Consider the following 6,641-nt stretch of genomic DNA (forward strand, 5'->3'; position numbering starts at 1 on the left):
TTTAGGGTTTTTTTTACTCATGTGGCATTGAGTCAAATGCTTTACAGAAATCTAAGTATATTATGTCAACACTATTACCTTTATCAGCCAAACTTGTAATCATATCCAGTTAGGATCTATTTACCATAAATCCATGTTACTTTGCATTAATTAAAGTCATTACCCTCCTTTAGTTCATTATTAATCAAGTCCCATGTCAGTTGCTTATCTTGCCCAGCATCTATGTTAGGCTGACCGGCCTATAATTACCCTGGTAATCTTGTTTGCCCTTTTCAAAGATTGGCACAACACTAACTTTCTTCCAGTCTTCTGGAACTTCCCTAGGCCTCTGAACCTTATTGAAAATCAGCATTAATGGTCCAGTGATCTCCTCAGTCAGCTCTTTTAGAACTCTTGGGTGCAAGTTACCTGGACCTGCTGGACATTTAAAAATGTCTAACTTTAGTAGTTTCTGATTAACATCCTCCAGAGATACTAATGGAATGGAAACTATCACCGTATGATGAGACTGCATCATCTGTTTTATCTCCAAATACAGAACAGAAATATGCATGGTTGTTCTCATGTCAGTCTTTGCTATATATAGCATGTGTACCATCTACTTACCCAGCATGAAGCTGATGATGGCTGTTCTTCTCTCAAACAGTGCAGGCAGGGACAATGTGCTCACCACATGGGGACCTTAATATAATCCAGGACATGACCACCCTAAACAGCAATTGCAAATATGCCTTTCCCCTTCAGAGTCTCCTCCATCTCTGAGTCAGGGAAAGCCTTGCTTTCCTCAGATATAGCAGGGTCTGGTATTTTGTGTTGAGGCCAATGACTGGTGTTGCCAAATCCGAGACACCCAACCACAGTCGCTGCTTCACTCCCCTGCTGGTGTCCCATGGCCCTGCATTAGCCTCAAATTCCCTGATTAACTGCTTTCTCCTTAGGGACCACATTCCCATCTCTGAGCCAGTGACTTTGCAGGGCTTGAGTGGCACAGAGGAGCCAGAATTGGCAGTACCCGGCAGCAGAGAGTTTCCTGATGACTGGAGCTCCAAAGTGGCATAAAACCAGCAAAGTTGGCTTCTGCACCAACTGACCCAGAAACCTCTTGGCACTGGAGGTGGGTCTGCGGCATGGCAGAGCTCCCATGAGCTCTGCCAGTCCTCAGATGGAGTATGTTCCCTTATGCACAACTGGTCTAACTTAGAACAGCTCCTAGGCTGCTCTAATTCATGCCAGGGCTGGTGCAGACTAACCCAGAGAATCCGGGTACCATAACCAGCTCTGTGATTGGTCCCCCCCCCAATACACACACATTCTTCTTCTCTGAGTGGCTCTCACCACAGCAGAGAATCAGTCCCTGAGCAGAACAGTTGTGCTCTGTTTTGCTCATGTACACATGTGCACACACGCTCACAGAGCCATCTGTGATCTGTTGTGTGTTTGGAGTTTGTTAATACGTTTGGAGTGGGCTCTTGGGCAGCCAATAAGTGGCTGATGACTCAGGAGATTCACTTGCCCCTGCTTTTTTTTGGTGCCTCTGACACAGCTGAGCTCCTAGCATGTGGGGGATGCTATTGAAAATGCTGGCTAAGCAGCCTGCCCCTTACCCACAACCCAGCCCTACGTTCCCAAACTCAGGGACAAGGCCACCACTACCAACCTGATCTGAAAATCCCCTGTGCACCCAGCTGTATGCTGAGCCCCATTTTCAGTGTGCACTGTTGTCTCCCTCTTCCCAGGGGCAGAGGCCTTCCCCGAGAGCTGGAGCAGCAGAGCTCAGTGGGGCCCAAAGCAGAGGAGCAGAGAAAGGCCTGGCCTAGAAGAGGCTGAGAGCAGGGGTCTGTCAGCGAGAGATCTAAGAGCATGTGGTACAGATGGATGGAAGAAACCACTTCTCTGGTGCTGTGGTTTGGCTGAACTGGAAGGAGACAGCCAATACACTTTCATTTTGCTTGGGCTTTTGAGCACCACTAGAGAAATGTGGTTTCTCCCAACCAGCTGCTCTGGGCCAATGAGAGAGCTGGTGTAAAAGTAAGTTACCGCAAACTGCTGGGTCAGACAATGCTGGGCTCTTAAAGAGGTGAGTGTATTCACGGCCACTGCCTTTTGGGGGCAATGTTCCTGTGACAGAATGGGGCACGCGTAGGATGCTAATGATGTAATTGTGCAAGATACACAACCAATAATGTGACATGTTAGACATATGAACATCTTAAAAACTGCAGTGTTTTGATTCTTCTTAATGTTGGTTAAGAGCTGGGCCAGGAGCTCTGCTGGGGTCTCTGCTGAGCATGGACCTCTCCGACATTTTCAGGCCATGATGTGTGGAGCTCCTCTGAGCTCTCCAAGTGAGGGACATGGAGCTCTCCTGGGTTCTATGGTGCTCTGCTGGGTTTCCCGTGTGTTGCTCATCCTGTCACATGCCAGAGAGCCTGGTATCTGAGATCCATCAGCTCAGGAAGAGACCTAGGGTCAATACACAATAAAGGAGGAAGCTGGAGGCCACAAGCAACCAGAGGCATGAACAGGGCAGGCAGGTCTCAGGGAATCGCAGCAAAATCTTCTGCCCCATGGGGACACCATCAGGGAAGGTGACAGGGGCAGGCACTTCTCTGTGGTGTTGTCCAGAAAGGAGGAGCTGGCAAGCCTCCTTGTGCCTACCGGCTTGGAGAGGGACTTCCTTGACCCAGACCTGGCCTGTGAGTGGCTGAAGCCTGGTATGGTCCCCTCCTGCCATGGACTTACTCCCTTGTTCTTCCTCACCTACTGGTTCCACTAGGGTCTCAGGGTGCCCCTCTTCCTGGGCCAAGTTCTCCTGTTCTCCACGGTTGACTGGTCTTTTCAGGATCCCAGGGTGCTCCTGTTCCCGGGCAATGCTGCCCCCATGTCCCTGGTCTTCTGGGCCTCCCAGTGTCCCATGCTGCTTCTCTTCATTCCTGTGCATTGTGGTAGGGGCCTCTCCTCCCAGGTCGTCACCCTGGGGATCTCTATTATTGTCTCCCACACCTTCACCCTCCTCTCCGCAAGACTGGTCCATCTCCTCCAGCAAGTCCCCTTCGTCCTCTGTCCTGTGAACCATGGCCACCACCTCAATGTCCCCACAGTCCCCTTCCATGCTGGTGTCATCTGGGAAGAGGTGAGAGAAATCATCCACCATCACCCTCTCCAGCTCACAGGGGTCCCAGTCCCTGACAGAGAAGCTGAAGATCTCTGCAGAGCTGTGGAGAGACCTGAGAGTTAGGATCAGATGGAGCTATGTATATAGGGGATAAGATGCCTTGCCTCCCTTCCAGTATACAGGACTCCTGGGTTCTGTATCTGGCTCTGGGAGGGGAATGAGAGGCAGTAGTTAGAGCTGAGGGTCTAGGAGTCAGAGTTTCTGGATTCTATCCCACGCTCTGGCTGGGAATATTAACTGGCAATATTACTTATTTAACAACAGCCTCTAAAAGGAGATATCGAGATCAAGAGAACATAAAAAAGATAGGAAGAAACCCCCCCATAATGCCTTTGTGTTAAGAGTTTAACACTCAAGCCAATTCCCCTATCCTAACCTATATCTCGGACAGCAGGGCTGTAACCCTCTGTACCTGCCCCATAGCATTTATAATGGGGAGATCAAACTGGGCTTCCCTGTGACCATTAATACCCCCCAAAATAATTAAAACCACAGATTAGAACAGAGACTAGATGATAGAGCTACACGTTTGTGCTGGGATGAGAGGTGAGTTTAGAGATAAGATAGAAACAGAGAAACTAGAGGTTGCATTAGAGATGGAATTAGATAGATTAGACTGACGATACGAGATGGATGGTAAAATAGAGAAATTGGGATGGACAGATGGCTGGAACAGATCTAAAGATGACTCAGTAGGGAGGTTAGAGAGCGGGATGTATTAAAAATTGAGATGCTGACAGATAAATGATGGCTAGGTTAGAGATTGTGATGAATAGATGGGATCGAGATTGAGATATATTGATAGATAAGTGGATGGACTATGGATTGTGATAGATGGGTGAAGAGATGGATGACATGTTAGCTTTCTCCCCTATTCAAGGCTGGGGAGAGAGACTCCCTATGTCCCCCCAACCCCGACCCTTTCCCATCCAGTCCCAGCCTAGCTTTGAATCTACCTCCTCCTCTTTCTCCCACAGCAGCAGATCAGGGGCCCCAAGAAGGAGCTCCAGCACTTGAGCTTCTGCATGTGCTTTAACATCCTGGTATTGGCAAGAGCCTCTTGTGAATCGAGATTCAGCTGCAACCTGAACCAGCTTGGGATCATATTCTAGCAGGCAGGGGTGCCACGTAGCCTCTAGGCATCCTGTGCCAGGGCTCTATGACACTATGGCCAAAGGCCAGCTCATAGCTGAGTGATGTCACTACAACCTCTGAGCCCCCATTAGCCAATCCTCACCTTCCCCCTCCAGTTCATTTGCATATTGCTACTGTATTACCTGAGCTGCAGCAGCAGAAAAAGGGACAGGGAGGCAAAGGCAAACCCATGGCCTGATGGTCAGAGATGCTGAACACCTACATATCCCAGTGAACACAAAGGATGCTCAACCCATTTGAGAATAAGGCCAGGAAACTCTCCTGAGGAGTGAGGAAGCAAAGAAGTGGGGGGAGATGCAGAGGCCCCGTCTAAGGGGAGCAAAACAAATGAGAGCAGATAGAGAGATGGCTAGATTACAGATTGAGCAAGATGAATGGATAGATTAGAGATTGGGACAGGTAGAGAGAGGAATGGTTGAATATTTTTAAGGCAGGCTGAGAGCCTCATATAATCACAGGACTCCAGGAGCAGGAACCTTCACAGGGAGAACACCAAATAGGGCAAGACCCGAGATGACATGCCAGCCCTGGGGATTCCCTATAGGCTGTGGGTTTCAGACACTTTTAAGGAACTATGGAGAAACCTTGTCAGTCTATGGAGAAAGCCCTCTGATTGTCTGTCCTTCCCCACTTCTTTGCCCCTTCTGGAAAGGCAACCAATCCGAGATGCTTCATGTGGTGAGGCGCTTCCTGTCTTGGCAAATGGAGCAGCCCTGCAGAGCTCTCCCACAGGGCTGGGGCCTACTGCTCAGTCTCCTGCTCCCCTGCTGGCTCCGCGACAACCTAGTCCAGCTCCAGTGCTGCCCCCTCCAAGGCTGGTATGCGGGGAACACACTCCTCCTCGCATAGGCACTGACTTCTTCTCTTCCCAGGGGGTGCTTGACACCGGTTACACCTCAGGACCTGCCCCCACTCCACCTCTTCCCCGAAGCCCCCATCTGCCACTTCCTGCCCCTCCCCCACCTCTTCCTCCCCCTGCTCCTCCCCCTCCCACCCAGCACCTCCTGCACGCTGCTGAACAGCTGATTGCGGCAGGCAGGAGGCGCTGGGAGGCAGGGGGAGGAGCTGATCGGCAGGGTCACTGGTGGGCGGGATGTGCTGGAGGGGACGGGGGGCGCTGATCCACTGGGCTGCTGGTGGGTGCTGAGCACCTTTTTTTTTCTGTGGGTGCTCCAGCCCCAGAGCACCCATGAAGTTGGTGCCTATGCTGGCTCATCCTAGCAGAGAAGGGTCCAATCCAGCACATCTGAACACTGGGGAACTTCCAATCCAGATGCAAACGTCACCACCAGCCTTTAGCACTGGAATGGGACATGCAATAACTGTGGATTCTAGAACTTTGGAACTTTGCTTCTCATGACCTTCTCTTTTTCTTAGTGTCCTGGGAACAGGAAAAGCATCACTGTAAACTCTGGGGTGAGTACAAACCTGGTCAGCCGTTGCTAGATGGATTCCTCCATTGCTCTTATGTGGCAATAGAAAGCATTTGTATTTGATTTATATTTGGACCTCAACATTCACTTGCTGATATTTTTTGGAGGTGGAAAAAAGGGAAACTTTAATTTCAATGTGCATACATAACATGGTACCACCACAGGGCAGTGGGTCCCGAGATTAGGCTACGAAACTGGCATTTGAGAGACCCACATTCAATTCCCTGCTATGCTCCAGAATTCCTGTGTGATCCTGGGTGTGGCTCAGTGCCCCATTCCTAAAATGGGAATGATAGCACTGCTCTGCCTTCCTGGAAAAATACACCACAATGTTCTGAGGTGATTGATGCTGTGTGACAATGGGGCCTACATAGGGAGCTGTGATAGAATTTTGTATGGTACCATCTCCCCAGTGCGTCCCATTTACAGACAGTCTTTGGTGTCATGCTTACCTATAGTTGAACTTCTGACATAATCTCTTAACAACTAAGTTCCCTTGCTGGAACTCCTTGAGCACTTCAGCAAGTAGTTGATGCATTTCTGCGAGGTAGATGGCACCCCACCTTGCACAGTTTGTGTGGCCATATCTCGTGAAGAATGGCAGCATACATTTGAAGGTGAAGAGATGTGGCTTCCAATTCCTTCTGTCTAGGCACATTTGGACATGAGCAGTAGGGCCACCATTTCCATGTACTCCTACCAAAAACCTGAAGTTCACACTACCTTTGCCTTTGTTGGTCAGAGGTGAGATTTCGAAATCCTTGTGAAGTATGAACTGACATGAGCTAACCATAAGAATGTGACTGATTAGCTTTCATACTGAGCTCTTGAGCACATGCTGCTATCAAGTCCAAGCACTGTGGAAGAAGCAGACACCA

The sequence above is a fragment of the Lepidochelys kempii genome, chromosome 3 (genome assembly GCF_965140285.1).
Source record: "Lepidochelys kempii isolate rLepKem1 chromosome 3, rLepKem1.hap1, whole genome shotgun sequence".
In the NCBI taxonomy this organism is placed as follows: Eukaryota; Metazoa; Chordata; order Testudines; family Cheloniidae; genus Lepidochelys; species Lepidochelys kempii.